The sequence below is a fragment of the Phoxinus phoxinus genome (genome assembly GCF_949152265.1).
Source record: "Phoxinus phoxinus genome assembly, chromosome: 1".
NCBI classification, from domain to species: domain Eukaryota; kingdom Metazoa; phylum Chordata; class Actinopteri; order Cypriniformes; family Leuciscidae; genus Phoxinus; species Phoxinus phoxinus.
Window position 1 is genome coordinate 19,540,667 of NC_136876.1, and position 18,029 is coordinate 19,558,695.

The 18,029-nt window shown below is 36.9% G+C and overlaps 1 protein-coding gene and 1 long non-coding RNA gene across 5 annotated transcripts in view; one reads left to right on the forward strand and one right to left on the reverse strand.

The window, feature by feature from the left end:
* LOC306995914 (protein shisa-9) overlaps nt 1-18,029 on the forward strand; it is a 69,907-nt gene that overhangs the window by 3,776 nt on the left and 48,102 nt on the right. The window lies entirely within an intron of this gene.
* The window catches only part of LOC306996013, a 64,725-nt gene continuing 58,331 nt past the window's right edge, over nt 11,636-18,029 (reverse strand). For 2 of the 3 annotated variants that reach the window (XR_013796965.1, XR_013796966.1), the window contains one exon: nt 11,636-12,440. This is a non-coding gene — a long non-coding RNA (uncharacterized lncRNA). Of the gene's footprint in view, nt 12,441-15,269; nt 15,284-18,029 lie in introns of those variants that run through there. The other variant, XR_013796967.1, reaches the window with a different exon arrangement.

Below are 18,029 nucleotides of genomic sequence, written 5' to 3' on the forward strand. Positions count from 1 at the left end.
AAACAGTCACATGATCAATGTCACAAATTTGATTAGTAACCTAGAAATAGTGATGAATCTGAAATCTTACTTCCTTTTACATCATAACTTTTCATTGCCTTACACATTTCAAAATGGAAAAACATTTCCATATTTAAAATCCCAGTTTTTCAATATGACCTCAGACATTTGCATCCCACTGTATTTCTGACATATATACGTTCATGTTTATTTCTCAGAGCTCAGCTTTTGTTTGAGTGGAACAGGACAGCACTAGATGAAATCAGTTTAAAAGAAGGAGCACAATGAAAAAAATCCTCTGTTATGTGTTCTTAACATATATTTCAACTATATCACGTCGGTTAAAAAAAAAAGAAAAAACAATTTTAAAGCACTCAACACCGTCACAATGTAAATAAAGTTGACACTTTGGTCTTTTCGGCGTGAGGGAAAGCGGAGCGCTGTCCTCCGGGTGTGGGAAGAGTGGGATGTCAGTCCAGCTATCTGTCTCTCATCCGTAATGTGCTATGGCAGACAGACACCACCATGATTTAATGAGGGCTATTGATAAGGGCTGGAAGCATGCCAAGCCTGAGATAGAAAGTGCGCGCGAGAGAGAACGGATGATAGATTATCCGCTGTTTGACTATTTTAGGTGATGGGGTGGGTAAAAACTAATCTTTTACGATTTGAGACGGAATAAAAGAGACATATTTCTGAGTGTATTAAAGTTTATGAGAGTTTCTCTTGGTAAGGACATACTTCTGTACACACAGGAATAATGTGTGTGTGTGAGATGTGCCCAATGACACAGGCAGTGTTGGAAGGGCAAGCTAGCAAAGTGTGTAGCCAGCTTGTAATTTAACACGATTTATCATAGGAAAGCTTAATGAGGCTCGATAAATGGGTGCCAAAAGTAGCATATAAAGTGTGTGTCATAACGACACAACTATAGTGTGTGTTGGGACGAAATACAGAGGCACATCAAGGAGAGTGAGAGTGATTCTATTGACCAGCTCTGAAAATCCAATGAGGCCAACATGACTGGATTCATCCAACACAAACATCAGCCAGGGTAGAGCCCAACGTGCTCACACACACACACACACACACACACACACACACACACACACACACACACACACACACACACACACACACACACACACACACACACACACACACACACACACACACAAAACCCATCCTATGCCACTGACCTTATAAAATCGCAGGGTCAGAACAGTGACTAATGACTGGTGAAATGTCTAGAAACCGAAATGATGTGCTTCATTTGGGTGTGCGAATGCACGTGCGCTCTGAGCAAACAAACCGTGCTGGCTTGAGTCCTTCAGGCTTTACGTTTTTATGCATAATCTGACCTTTGATAATTACCTTCAGTGTATTTGAAGGGCGAATCATATGCGAGTACGTTTGCAAACTGTGTGTGTGCTGCTAGTGCTATGGGTTGTTTTTCATCTGTAAAATCTATCCAATTCAGCATGAAATGATGAGTGATGGTTGGACTGTACAAACGCGCTGCTTTCTACTTGTATTATTTTTAAGTGCATGCTTGACAAGTCTCTTGGTCGGACATGCCAAGTTTTACCAAGACAGAGCTAGTAAACAGAGACAGAGAGTGTTTGAGAGAGTATTTGTGTGCTTACAAAGTAAACATGGTACGTCCGTGCTGAGTGCTTCCCTATTACATGATCATCCCGGCAATAATGGAAGTGGCTTCTTAATGTTTTTTTAATGTCTAAAATGTGTGAACATGTATAAAAAATGTATTTAAAAAAACAGGCTGGGGGAAAAGAAAGAACATAAGAAAGGACACAATTAAGAAACTCGTAACTAAGTGTGTCCTTAGGAAACACACATACTGTACCAAGATGCCTGCTTTCTATTTTAAAGTCGGCATCATATTGGAACTTATTTATTTTCTTAATACTTGGTACACTATTTTGATTTATTTAGAACTCTAAATAACTTTGCGACTACATGCCAATTAACTACTGTACACTGTTAGGTACAGGTTAGTAGAATAAGTTGACATGTACTTGGAAAGTTACTTATTACAAAGTCTGTAACCCATCAAGTTACCAGGAGTTAGCCATAATAGCAAATATTGGTAAACTTGTAAAATAGTTACCACCGGCTATGTTGGGATGCTCTCGAGGATGAACTTCACCTTCAGCCTCCATATCCTGGTCCAAATGTCTGTTTTCAGCAGGCGGCGGTGAATGGGTCAATGTTTGTCTGGTTAGCATGATCCAGTTCTCCCCTGGTGGTTGATGTTGTAACTACACCATCTGGTTAAAAAGGGCATTTTTTCACCTTTGATGTCCATTCAAAAGCATAGCTGTGTATTCTGACAAAATTAAAATGTTGCAAGCAACATATCACAAATATTTCATTATATTACTGTAGATGTTTTTTCCCCCAAGTGGTCAGTTTTTTGGAGGGCTCCTAAAAGTTTAAAATGAATTGTCAGGACCCAATCAATTCCTGAATGCTGCAAATGGTGAATGTCATCGTAAGCTCTTAAAACTGGCACATTTGAGCTGTGTAGTGCATATGAACAACACATTAAAGATCTTCCAGATGGAAATACACACTGAATGTCTTATGTACCTGTACATTGGAGGACCTTGTGGTTTATTTTATGGATAAATCTCACCATAGATTTCATAGTTTTTTTTTTTTTTTGCTATACTATATATTTAGCTTTACTGACCAACACACTTGGGCCACAGAATACAGTTGTGTCCCATTAAAAATGCATTACGACTTCTAATAGAGATGATTCCCAAAGCTGGCCCTGGAACTATTCATGCGCTAGGCAAACAAACTGAACTCCACAGTGAGGCAGAAACCAGCGGGAGACGTCTCACGGGCCCTTCCATACAAACCTCATGAATACACTGAAACCTGCTGCACTTCACTTACCCATAGGTCAAAGACTCCCGGGTGTTTTTCACAGCTTTTCTGAAGGGAAGAAAGGAAAAAGATGATGAGAACTGATGCAGAATGACTCTTGACACATTTGGTAGTGTAATGAGGAAGAGATGAATCTTGAATTGCAAAAATAAAACAAAAAGCAATTTAAGTTGGCCTAGAAAGAAAAAAGAATTTCAAATATAAAATTGTTACATCGGTACTTCCTCACAGAACCGAAAATAGTCCAAATGGTAATTACCCTGTAAATTTCCATTAATAACAAATCATGCTACTACGTCTTGTTTACCCAATTGTGTTTGTAGGCCAACGATAAACCTTCAAGCCCTCCTTAACATACTAATGCATGTCGCTTTAACTGCGTTAATTGTTGGTATAAATTAAAACTTAGTAGCCTATCACGATAAAGGCAGGTTAATAGTTAGCATAAAATGCTAAGTTGTGTAAAACTCTTAGATGAACTTCATTGTTAGCATGTTAACGCTAACAAGTGGACTATTGTAATGGTGTGTTTGGCTTTGAAATCTTGCTCACTGAAAACATTTCATTGGGAACAATATTGTCCTTACCAGTAATTAGCTTCCCAATTAACTGTGGCGTAGCCCTTATCAGTGTCATTGTGATATTGTTTCCTGGCTCAGGCCATGAGAATACAGTCTGATTAGTCATTGTCTTTGAAAGCATCTCTAGAGAGAGAAAAAAATTGAATTGTATGTAGAGGAGATTGGGGGCTTGTTGTCACACAGTAGGCTGTCAAATACTCTCTCATGGAGGATTTTAGTCAAAAGCCCAATTACAAAAATACATGTTTTCTTCAGCAGTGGCTGTGTTTGCTGGATTCGAATATCTACTGTAAAACCATTTTAAATTAAATTTCAATATCATAAGTTTTTTATGATTTTTTTTAAATGATTTTTATTTAAAAATTTTAAATAAAAATGTTATTTAATTAAAATTAATAAAACCACACTGACATAATCACACTGTAAAATGTTTTTTATTTTATTTACAAGTGTTTGTTCTGCCTTAACATTTTAAGTTTAGTCAACTTAAATTAAGCCTTAAATCACTTAGTTGACTAAACTTAAAATTGAAAGGCAGCACAAATACTTTAAGAATCTTTTTTTTTACACTGCAGGTTTATTATCATTACATAAAACCAAAATTTGTGTTAGCTGAAGTAAAGCTGAAATAAAATAAAACATAAATAATAGATGAAAAACTTAAACTAATCTAGAAATTAGAAACATTGCCTTTCCCAGGCACCTACCCAATTAGTTGAAGCAATAAAGTCACTAACTGGAATAAATAAATAAAACTGTATTAAAAATAAACCCAACATATTTAAAACATTTAAAACAAAAAAGACAAACTAGTAAAAAAGACTAAAAGATAAACTAAAATATCCCAAAAAATTTAAAACTGAAAATATCAAAATAAAAGCTAATTTAAATTATTAATACTAAATGTAATAATATATAAATAATACTATATACTAAAATACTACATTGTCATCTCAGGGTAATTTTTTTGTAAATGTAAGGTCGGGGCAGGTTGTCATGTTTTTTTTGCATTTTGTAATTTTATCGATTCCAATATCTCCTAAAACAATATTTGCATGTAATATTTACATTTTGGTAAGTAAATATTAAATAGCCTATAATCCGTTCCCCAAGATACCCCATATAGAGTGACAATTGCTAGTGTGTTCATTGATCTGTATCTTTTTTTTCCTGATGGGCAATAATAGTGGAAATGTTCAATAGCTTTCTTGTAGCCAAGACTTTAAAGTGTCTGTACAGAAAGTGACTGTCTAATAAAAAACTATCTTCTGAAATATTCAGTGAAGTGTGACAACTATCCCTGGTCGCCTTTACTGTTCCTCTACAGAATGTCCTGTTGGTTGAAGACGAGACCTGTCAGTTTCTATGCATGCTTGGACACATTAAGTTGTGGTGCCCATGCGGGTGACAGAAAATGGCCAAATCTCATCTCCTCGTAATTTCCTGTAAATTTTATTGACTATCTATCATTAACAACTGCACCCCATAACCGCACTTCAGCACCTCTGACACACCAATACCCTATCACACGGACAGATGCGCACGTTCACACACACACATGTCCTGTTCTGCTTCACTGAAGATTGAGAGGGTACAGAGGGCTCTTTGGCAGCCCGAGGCTTGAGCTATCAGAGCCCTTTGAGATTTGCAGTTTCACTGCATGTACCTGTCTATCAATGCCTCGGTGAGGAAGCTGAACTGCACGTTACACACGGACGGACATCACTACAGCTATAAAGGTGACCATCTTGTAAAGCTACTAAATGGACCATTGCGCCCATGATTGTTGCAATTCCTCTAGGAAACTGCCACCCTGAGCTCAAGAGCAAAGATGTCATTGACGGATGCTGCCACTACGGATGGATTAGACACCGATTACAGAGCTTCACCGCAGGATACTGCTCTGCCCCAGATTTCATTTTGACTCAAATACCACGAGGAGTAAAAGGCTAAAAGCAAAAAAAATGATGTATTTTGCTGGGGCGACATAAAAAAATTAAGTCAGAAGGAAAACTAGTCTAACGGCAGAAAGACATTACTAAAAGGGACAACAATTATGTAATTTCATACTGTCATGACTTTGATTTTCAAAAAAAAAAAAAAAAAAAAAGCACAACATCCTGGCCCCTCTTTTTGATGTAAAGAAAGTGAATGAAGACCGGGCAACCCCGGCTCATTGAGAAAAACATATACCAGCGATGACATTTCTGCAAAATTATATTATTGCTTCGCGGCATTTTTAAAGTAAAATGTCCAGTGAGTGGTGCTAAAAGCACGTAAAATTTTCTCTGAAACAAATTAATTTGAATGATGAATTTGAATATGGCAGCAATTTTCCGCTGTTTTTTTGTGAGTATCGTGGCAGTTCGGAAATGAAATATCCGGCGAGTTGCAAAAAAAGGTTAACGTTCTATTGCGTTTGAAAATAACGAACCACCTACATTGAACACGACCCTAAACCAAACTGATAGTTTTAAGAAAAGCAAACATGAGATAAAAACGCATTTTCTGAAGTCTTTGAGCTCTTTTATCGTGACGTTATCGTTCACGGGACTTGTTCTCGAGCGCTCCGAGTCTCAAGTGCAACGCTGTACCAGATGAGCTACCAAGCAAGTTTATTAAGTCAGAAAAGCTGTACATACGGAACTGGTTATGTGATGCAAATGTCAAATTGTATTAGTTTATAATTCATGCAACGAACTACAAGAAAACAAGTATTTATGAATTGATAATCTGCCCCTGTAATCATAATTTGTGTAAAAAATAATAAAAAAGTTGTTGGTGACTTAAATCCATGTTCATTTCAGCTGGAAACTGCAGTGAATTGTGTATAGGTATGTTTTTAGAGTTTTTTTTTTTTAAAGGATCCTACAGTATGTCGGGACTGGGTCTCATCCAGTCTACAAAAAAAAGTATCATAAAAGTATTTTTAAATCATATGCAGAGTCTTCTAAAGCCACAGTAGATCTGTGTATGGAATAGACCACACATCATTATTTACTATTAATATTAGCCTCCAAAGCTTTTAAAATGGTCTGTATGGACAACAATTTCTTTTTTTTATGTCATTGGGTGCCACTGCAGAACGACTGGTTCTTATACTGTATGTCTTATGAACATGGAAAATTGTGCACAAATCATATGGATCACTTTTATGATGGTTTATTCTGATATTTTTAACAAAACAAACAAAAACAAACACATTTTCTGATGAAAGTAATTGTGGTTTGGAATGACAGGGTGAGTAAATGAGGAAGAATTTTAATCCTACAATATTAATTTTCACTCAATCACGTTATCTGAATAATAATAATAATGAAAAAACATATATGCTGATTCAGGAGGCTTTTTGGCTTCTAAATCTAAAACTATTTGGCTTCAAAATCTAAATCTCCTTTTTACGCATAACCATAAAATGGACACACTGAACCGTGTCGACTTCAGTTTAAAAAGCCGTAGCTGCCTGTGGTGCGTGTGTTCTGTTTTTGGCTTCCACCGCATGCCGAGCATATTTGTGGTCCCCAACTGTTTAACAGTAACACACACACAACACATACAGCCATTTTGCAGCATTACATAACGTGGGGTGATATTGAATACACCCCGGGCACAGTGTGTGACATCACTTAAACGCATCTCATTTCCCACCCTTGTAATATAGCTAATGAACAGCAAACTGAACACACAGTATTCATACAAGCTCTGTTCGAAAACATATTCAACTGCCTTGCTGTCTACACAATGAGCACTAAAATGGAACTTAACAACAGTGCTCTAGCTAGGCTAGCATTCATGTGCCACACTAAGCAAAGTGCACAGGAGATCCAAACATTAGTAAGATAAACATTAGCATCCTAGCTAACAGGGAACATTCTCAGAACTTTGGCTAACATTCTGGAAAAGGTTCTCTTAACGTTATGAACAAACGTTCTTCCAGGAACATTAATAGAATGTTTCGTTCAAAGTTATCTGGTCTTTTATAATGTTCTCAAAATGTTGTAGGCTACATTGTTCATGACACGTTTTTTTCTCTGAAATGTTTTAGCTGGACATTCATCAAAAATTGATGTATGTTACTAGTTTGTTGTAAAAAACAAAAACAAAAACGTAGCTAATGCTGCTACAGTATAATCAAATTAAATTAAATCAAATTATAAACAAAAATTGGTCCTTTTTTGCTATGCATTCTGGGATTGCCTTCTGTGTGAGGAAAACATGCATTTTGAAATGAGGTATCTTAAAGGGTATCTTTGAACAGCCTTCGTGTCAGGAGCACGCAATGAATCTGGGAAATGCTTGAAAAAGTAGGGAGAGAAAGTTTTGAGAGATTATAGCTACACATGTCGTTTCAAGTTTGTATTTAAGTGGATGTATAGAAAAACATATTGAACCGCTAGTGTGTGAGGGAGGTATTCATCTGTGTGCATGATACATTACCTCATAAATATTTATGTTTGGTGGTCACAGAGTAACTTCCTCGGGCCAATCTTGAACTTCAATACCTCAACCGTCTGCAGACAGAGAAACAAGACAGAAGGATCAAAATCTGAAGCGGTTCTTGGTTTGCTCTACACCATGTTTTTAATGAGATAACATAGTTTTTCTTTAGAGTAAAACTAGCTGTATTTGTGAATAAAGAGCCAATATAGGTACACGTCATAATCCGGTGCGACAAGCTATTTTCTGTGAGTTGATCTCCAAAACAGCCATGACTGGAACATGACATTTTGTTTTCTATGCCTGTGGCGTTGGGCCACACAGTAAAAAAAGTTTTGTCTGGTTTTGTCTTGCATAATTCTGTTTTACATAACTGGATAAAAGTGTTTCTTTTTCTACCCTAAAACCAGTTTATTTGAGTTTTTTGACTGGTAAAAATCTGCATTACCAGCTTAGAAAAGACCCATGAATATTAATAATCACAAAAGGAAGAATATATTGATCAAAAATGTTTTTAACCATTTTATCTGCACAAAAATGTTATGGTTAATGACGAAAGAATAAAACTGATCAAAATTCAGTTCTAATACTCTGAAGTTAGCTTCCAATACTTTCAATGTTAGCTCAGCATGCAACTGGTTCTAAGTACAAATATTTTCCAGCACGAGTAACTCCGCCCCCAGTGAAATCAGCCAAAAATTTGTCTACAATTTGTCTCCATTTAACTTTTGAACATCAAATATGTTGATTTGTTGTGTCGTGCAGTCATTTTGATTGAAAACAACTTGTTGCTGGAGATTTTTCGCGTCACACTTAATTGGATAAAAGACAACATTTGTGGTGCTCACGAGAAATTCTTGATTTGCAGGTGAAAATGATCCAAACAAAGGTAGAATGTAAAACAAGTCTTTGGCCTTCACAGTGAGTTGTGTGTTTGTACATGTGCTTTGTGCCTTAATCACATTGATGGAAAGTCGATGGCTAATTTGCAATTTGTTACAACAATTGAGTACTTTACCTCTCTCTCTCTCTCTCTCTCTCTCTCTCTCTCTCTCTCTCTCTCTCTCACCTTGATCCTGAATTACTGCTGCACAGTTTCCTGGTAATTCCCCATAAAATAAAGAGTGTGAAAACACAAAGCAGCGCAGCGATAAGTATCACCAATGAGCTGCTCAGAGCTGTAGCCCTGCGGGAGGACCGATTCTTTCCCTCTCCGCGTCTCATCCCTCATTTTAGAAGCTCAGCGCTGCTCAGTCATCCTGAACAGACTTGTTCCAGGAAGGGATGGCAGGGGGCTTTGTCAAGGCCGAGTGTAGAAAGAGAGGACCTGATTGAGACCAGGGGGTGTGAGGTAGGGATTATACAGATATTTATCTTGATCTCTGTCCTGTCAATCAAGCGACACACACTGGAGACAGTCGATGGGAAAATGAGGGAGATGGAGTAAGCGAGTGAGCGAGGAAGGACAGAGTGTGAGAAGTGGAGGAAAGAGGGAAATGTGTTAGTTCATTTGACTGGTGAATCAAGTACAATCAAAGAATGACGGCTCATTCTATAACAAACAAAATGGGGTATTGAGAGCATCTATTTTAACTTGATACATCACCTCAAAAACTAAACGTTTATGGTGCGAGATGCTGAAAAGAAAAATCCTTCTGATGCATAAAGTATATTTACAAATACCATCAATTAATAAGAATAAGAATAACCCACTCCATTGTCCGTCTTTTTCACACTGACTACTTAGCGGAGTTGCTGTATGTGTAGCTTACTTTTTTTAGCTGACAAAATTGCCAAATAACAGTGTTGTTATTGTTAACTAAAATTATTAGAATTAAAAAAAAGCTGAAATAAAATAAAATATTAGATGGAAAACTTTTAAGTTGAAGTACTAAAATGAAACTAAAACTGAAATAAAAATAAATTAAGCTATAGTATAGAGAAATGAAAAAAGACAAATGCACATAACAAAATGACTAAAACATGAACTAAAATAAATTATAATAATAAAGGCCAATTCACAATATTAATAAATACTATAATAGTATAATTAACTCAATGGATCACTCAAGTATATTAACAAAATGTTAATATTTTGTTTTGAACAGCCACTTTTAACAGCAAAACCCCCCTGCAGACGGGCTTCATATCTGCTCTATAAAGCATGCAGGTGCAGTCTGACCTTTACAGGAGGAGGTGCAGGTCCACATGGAGGTTCAGGTCATTCATCTTGGAGGAGGAGAGCGGTTTTCCTTCTTTCCAGAGAGGAGGGCGGTTGGTGCGCCAGTCGGTGCAGTGGTGCAGGATTGATGTTTTTATAAACCTTCACTCAGCAAAGGTCCTGGTGGTTCATCATTTCTCTCTAATTGCGCCGTCTTGGACTGTGGTGTGTGCACCAGTTCAGTCAGTCGATGTTTGTGTGAAAGAGAGGGACTGGGTTTTTTTTTTTCCCCCAAGTGGATTAAATACCTACGTGAAGTATTCATCCTCATAAGGGAGTGATAAATGTGTGGATTTATTTTCTCTCTTTAAACCCCTCATCACATTCAGCCACTCAGTTCACTGAACCTGGTCTAACAACATTCTGGCCCCTCAATACCCAGAGCGAAAACCCTTCGGTGTTTCTTCCACAAGCACATTAGCTCGAGAACAGCTGACCCAAATTGAAGTGCTTGGCTCAAACCACATGTCCATTGTGGATGTGCTTGGAATTCTCTGTGCGGCCGTACACCAAATGGCTGTTGGTTTTCAGACAGTATATCCGATTAACTTCATTTGGGATTAAATTGCTTGCACAACATTTCATTTACTAGGTACCTCTGGCCCACATCACAAGCAAACACACAGTTTCAATGTTCTGTTTAATGTGCAGTGTTATCTATGTTTATCAGGAAAAAGTGAACATTTTCAACATCGATAATAATCAAAAATGTTTCTTGAGCAGCAAATCATCATATTAGAATGATTTCTGAAGGATCATGGGACACTGAGTAGTGACTTGAGTAATAATGCCTGAATAATTGTAGTTATAATACATTATAACACTATATATATTAACATATATTTATTCAGCACACATAAATATGACAAACATTCAATTTTATACGTAACAAGGAATTTGCTAATATTATAATGCATTTTAACTTGGTTAAAATTATTTACGAAAAATATATAATGATTATAATGTATTTTATGAGTACCTTTATAATGCACTATACATAAAGGCTTTAAGTAAAGCGTTAACAAATACAGTATTTTTGTAGCATATTTTATACATATACATATATTGTGTATAATACATATACAAACTAAAATGCCCCCCACGCCACAGCAGTAAAATCTCCGTCGAATAAAATATTATATTATGTAGGCTACATAAAACATCAAATATATCTTGATTGGCTGTGACTGTGTAGCGTTGCACTGTTTTTTTTGTAATTATTTAAACAGGTCAAATAAACAGAAATGCCTCTTTTACTGAATATCAAGTGGTTAAAATTTGAATCAAGTGCACCACTTATATGAATCAAGTGCAAGTTAGGAGAACATTATTTAAAAAAAAAAAGTCTGGCTTGGTCATAAGCTTTGAAATGTATCAAAAGAGCCGGAGTCACTTAAAGGGAAGTTTGTTGAGACGTGAATTTCGAAAGGAATTTAACCATTTCCAAACTAATGCATGGTTATTTTTTTAATTATATCAGCTTCACCCATTAATATGTCCAAAATGAGTTCCAGTATCAGTATGACCACATGTTGTAGAAGGACAAACCTTTTCACATTGGGTACTTGAATTGAATTCTTTATTGAAACTGCTCACAGTCTATCAGTTCTCACTTTTTAAAAAATGTTATTCCTCTTCTGGCTCTCTCTTTCAAAAATATCCCAGAATTCTCCCTCTACCCCTTTACCTAACTCTTTAATTTCAATTCACGCACACACATTCTCAAATCTCTTGTGCGTTAAGACTAAAAGCTCTGTCTCCCCTCAGAAAATACTCTCAAATCGCTCACGGATTTTATCTGAATCTAGCGTTTTACTTCTCACCTCCCTCTGACATCTTGTAGGAATGTGTGTGTGTGTGTGTGTGTGTGTTAGACATCAGTGCTCGGTTTAGCCCAGTCAGCTCTACAGATAATAACACAATTTACAGTTATAGCAATGCAACCACTAGGATCAAAGTGACGCAACCATAGAAGGACACAAAGTCACACACACATTCATAAAAAGCGAGAGCATGTGCCCTTGAGTGAAGTGCAGTATATAAACCCAATATTCCCACTGGCCCAGTTTAAAAACAGGCAATCAATGAAAACTGACCTGTTCATTTGAAAGCGAGGAGGTATGACCCAGCATTTCGCCCTCTGAGTGTGTGAATCTCTCTCTCCATCTCCTTCTTGATAAGGCCATAATGAAAAGTGCCGTTATAAAACAAAACGAGTTGGTCCGGAGGAGAGAGAATGAGTTCTTTGATGGAGTTCCACAGGGGACGAGATCACAGGACGTCTATATGAGAAAGATCAGAAAACAACCTCAGCAAAAGCACAGAAAGAGACATGAGAAGGAGAAATGAAGCTCTTTAATGTGTTGTCTCTCGACCCAAAAATGAACATTCTTCATGTCATTCCAAGAAAGAGTTTCTTTTCGCAGAATCGTACTGGTTGCACTTTTCCACAACAACTGAAACTTATAAGCAGGATAACTGAGGAAGGAAACAAGAGACAGGTGGTGCTAATCAAACAAACAATGAGTAACTATGACAACAAATGCAAACATACTTAGAAACCATGACAACCACGGAAACAGAAAAAAAAACAAAAAAACAGGAAACAATGAAAAACAAGCTAACACCGTCACTGCGTCCGAAATCGAATACTTCCCTACTATATAGTGCGAAAAACAGTGCGCCATAGTATGTCTAATCGCATAGTATGCTACTAATTCCAGTGTTTGACGTGTGCATTTGATGGAAACTTTACTGTTTTAATTGTATAAGGTACATCCTTGCCATGAGATGTTTCAAAAAGTGGTGGGGACAATATCGACCCTGGCAGAAAGTGGTGGGGACATGTCCCACACCCACAAATTACGCCTATGAGAACGTCCGAATTTTATTCATACTACCTTTCATATACTAGAGCTTACTTTTTTTTAATGGTTGCGAAGTAAATTCGAATTAAAATGTAGTACTTACTCAACACGTGATTTCGGACACACTGTGCCGTAACAACTTGAGGCTGTTTACGAACGCGACCATCACAAATTAATTTGCTCTTTGCGATCAGAAGTAGCACGAGAGCTTGGAGTACGTCAGGAATAAAATGGGGCATCACTTTACTGTCTGGAAGAATTTGATGTGTCATGTCTCATGTCGCATCCAGTGCAGACAGCATCACTGACTTTTTACGTGGCGCCTCGTCCGCTTGCTTATGATGCAGACACTGTGTAAGGAGCCAGAACAAAAGAGAAAACTTTTTATGCAGTTTGGCGGTTCATTTACGCGACAACAGTGTTTTGGGGTCTGAAAAAGCAAACTTTTGAAAACAGGTTCAACAGATAACAGGTTATCATCAAACACGTGAATTTGTAAAAGCGCTGACTTCATATGCATTACGTGTTTAGTCTACAGGCCTGGCATGAATAATACAGCGTTTTTAATTGTTTTCACAGATCAGTGTGAACGGGGATCATTTTGAAAATGTTGTCTACGGGAAAACCTTTCTGATTTTTAGTACATTGTTGTTTAAACATATCCTAAAACAATAACTGAACGTGACATTAATATTGTGAAATAATACAATTTAAAATAACTGTTTTCAATTTGAATATATTTTAAAATGTAATTAATTCATGTGATGGAAAAGCTGAATTTTCACATGATCCTTCAGAAAATCATTCTGATATGCTGATTTGCTGCTCAAGAATCATTTCTTATTATTATCAGTGTTGAAAACAGTGAAAATAGACCAAAAAAGATTGCACTCTTTGTTTGACCCGGTCCCCTTTAAGTAGACTCAACCCTTAAATTTTCAGGAGAGGATTTAGCAAATAGCTTTTAAGGATGGCAATAATTAGGAAACCTTTGCACTACTTAATAAAGTGTGTGTGTGTGTGTTAATGACTCATATTACTGAGCCCAAAATATGTCTCATGGTGTATTTGTTTAATTTAAATGGTCCCATTTTCTCAATTTCACGAAGGGTGCCAATACGTTTTGAGTTGCCTTTAGACTTCATTAATCTGCATTAATCTGATGGCAGACTGTTGAAAAGAGAGAGTGAGAGAGCAAGAGAGAGAGAATTGCCTTAGGGATTGACGTCTTGCTAGTACAGCTTCAATCTGTTCTTTATTCTGATTGCTACATGAATTTGCATGTGCGTGTACGTGTAATATGAGGCGTTTCAGGGTGAGATACAGGATGTTTATAACTCTTTATTGTCTCGGCCGATTCGTACAGTCACTTACAGCTTTTCAAAGTGCTTTTGATTTACAGGTGTCTTAGATCTAAAACATACTCCGCGCAAGTATTTGTACACAAACAGATACACAAGCTTGATTTCACTAATACAAACATGTCACTGCAAGAGGGAGGGGAATCTGTTTTGATTAAAGATTGAGAGGGTACATGAATAAAAAAAAATATGTGCATGGATAAATCATTTATAATAAATACTGCAATATTCCATAAAAACAAGAATGGTCCATTTTAATATCATGGTGACTAAGTAAATGTGTTGCGAACAGTGTTAACGGATACCTCTGGTCAAGCATTTGTGTCTACATTTGCATAATGACGTAGTATCTTTTTGGTCTTAGTTTGTCTGTGCGTGCGCAATTTTGTGCAAGACTTTGAAGGCTTAAAGCGTCAGTCAAAGAATGTAAATTCGCAGCCAAAAAAGCATCTTTATCTGTGCATGTGTGTGTGCATGTGTGAATCACAGGGCATTTTGGGATATTACAGCTTTACAGACCTGATATGTGCTGACAGGTGTAGCTAAGTGCAGCTAAATGGCCCGCTATAACACAGGGAGCGAGAAAGAGAATCGCATCAACACGCACACAATTTTATGCAGCGCGCATGGTCCTTTGAGTTATGTAGGGTATGTGCGCGAGTCATTATTCAGTAGCGGCATGTTAGTGACGGGGTCATGTGATCACAGGAGGTCATTACGATGCTGGGATGTAGATTTAGATATTCTTAATTCAACAGCCGAGATCCAATCAATAGCCATGAACTGTTAGTAGGTCGCCACCAATCTGCTTAGCATTCAGTACAGATGCAGCTGCAATGAGAGACAGGGTGCATCTCACAGAAGCGGTCAAAAACATGTCCTGGTCATATTCTACCTCTAAACAAATGAATAAATAAAAGTTATTTTGACAACAAAACGTAATTTCCATTGGCCCATTATATACATAACATTTGCCTCCTAAATTCTTATTACAGCAATGCCCCCAGATGTTGTATTTCAATCCACCAAACTTGGCACAGTCCTTGACACAACAGTATTTTCAAGTTGACTTATTCAATGTATTGTTTACATATATTACAACAAATTATTATAAATAACTTTTTACATTACAGCCTTTGCAAGCAAGCCATAATTATATCAACAGTCCTACATAAATTTGTGACCATTTAGATTGCAAAATAAAAATATAAAAGGCTCACATTATTAATAATAATACTTCATTGAAATATTTAGCATTTAAATATTTATAAAGCACATTATATTATTATTGCTGTAGTGTAGTGACTATTTATTTATAATGGTATTAAAGGTAGGGTAGGCAATGAGGCACTTTTTTGTTATGTTGGTTGAAACTCTTCACATCCTGATAGCAATCAATAATAAAAGTGTTCTAAATATAATAATAAAAATTCTGTGGAAGACTCAGGGCCAAAAAATGCAATGTTCGGTTCGAATGCAATGATACAATGTCCTACCTGCCTGTCAACATACTAATATGTTTTTCCATACCACCGCACACCCTGCTAGTGTGAGCCGCCTTTTACAGTTCATCCTGAACCAAAACAATGTACATATATATATATATATATATATATATATATATATATATATATATATATATATATATATATATATATATATATATATATATATATACATATATATATATATATATATATATATATATATATATATATATATATATATATATATATATATATATATATATAGTTTTGGTTCAGGATGAACTGTAAAAGGTGGCTCACACTAAAATGTATATATAAATATCTAATGTAAAATATGTATATATTGCTCTCTAAATTCTTTTAAAATATAGATAAAAAAAATTCCAAATATTGGAAAATCCACATCTATGATTTAAATTTTCATGCCTTGAAACCATTTTAAACTTTCAGGCTTCATTACACCAACATCAAAGTTTGTCTAGTTCTGTCATACCACACCAGAGAACATTCGAACGACAACATGTCTTGCGCATACATCAAATACAGTTATATTTATAGTACGCCACATCTTCTGAAAACTCTACTGTATTTGGCTAAGAGCACTTCATCTCTGACCACATGTGCCTGCCTTCCAGCAGTGTGTGATGGGGTGTCTGGAGTGTAATCACGTCAAAAAACAAACACACTCGATCTGTTCCCTGGGGTCTGGGTGTTTTGATATTACACGCTGTGTTCTATGGTGTGAATCGTCCTATTTTGGTTTTGTGTTTCTGTGTGTGATAACTTATCCATGTTTACTTTTTTAAGTGTGATTATATACACACAAGCTCTACTTCACAGCATATGTGTGCTTGCTGTGTGTGTGTGTTTGATGAATCACAGTGACGTCAGTCATTTAGTTTTGTCCTGAAGCCTTATCTGTTCTGGAAAGTGCTGTGTTTGTGTGTGTTTGCAGCCCCGGTGACATTTGCTGTGTGTGTGGCAGAATGGGGGAAGCCTTTTGTGATGTTTTCATTCGGATAATGACGAGAGGTGAAATACAGGAATCTGATATCAGGGATAGATTTACAAGTCTGACCGCACTGAAGGCAGCACTCTTAATAAGAAACTAGCATGTAAGAAGCACTATACTTGAATATAAAAGTAATATTTGAATTAAGCATAACTGAATTTAAAGGGTTAGTTTACACAATTTTAATTTTGTCATCATTTACTCTCCCTCATGTCGTTCCAAACATGTACGACTTCTGTTCATCTTCGGAACACAAACGAAGATATTTTTGATGAAATCTGAGAGCTTTTTGTCCCTCCATTGCCAAGTACGCAACTGAAACTTTGACACTTCAAAAAGTTCATTAAGGGATCATAAAAATAATCCATTTGAATTCAGTGGGTTAGTCCAAAAGGTTCTGAAGAGACTTGATCTCTTTATATGATGAACAGATTGAATTCAGGCTTTTATTCAGTTGTAAACATTCATAAACTCACACATCAGTTGTGGTAAACGGAAGCTCAAGCATGTTCACTTGACGTCCGAGAGCCAATGAGGCTCATTCTCGTGTTACGTCGCACGTTTGAGCTTCAGCGAGAGCCAATGAGGTTCATTCTCGTGTTGCGCAGCACATTTGAGCTTCAGCGAGAGCCAATGAGGTTCATTCTCATGTTACGCAGCACGTTTGAGCTTCAGCGAGAGCCAATGAGGCTCATTCTCGTGTTACGTCGCACGTTTGAGCTTCAGCGAGAGCCAATGAGGTTCATTCTCGTGTTACGCAGCACATTTGAGCTTCAGCGAGAGCCAATGAGGTTCATTCTCGTGTTACGCAGCACGTTTGAGCTTCAGCGCGTCTTCAGAAGTCTTACGGGTTCGGAACGACATGGTGGACACGGCATCTTTGTTTCCAGGCGGACCGTTAAAGAACGCAACACACGTAGAAATCCAGTAGAATTCAACCAATCAAATGACGACTTCGAAACAATTTTGTGTGCCATATGCATCAGGCAGCCAGCCAGCGGTCTGTGGGTGTGATGTCTGAGGTTGAGACTAACATGTTTATAACCAGCTAGCAAGAAAGCCTGCCAAACGTATAGTAGACTTAACAGCAGTACTACGGGCTTACAATAATTGTGTTATCTTCTACGTATTAATGTGGAATATG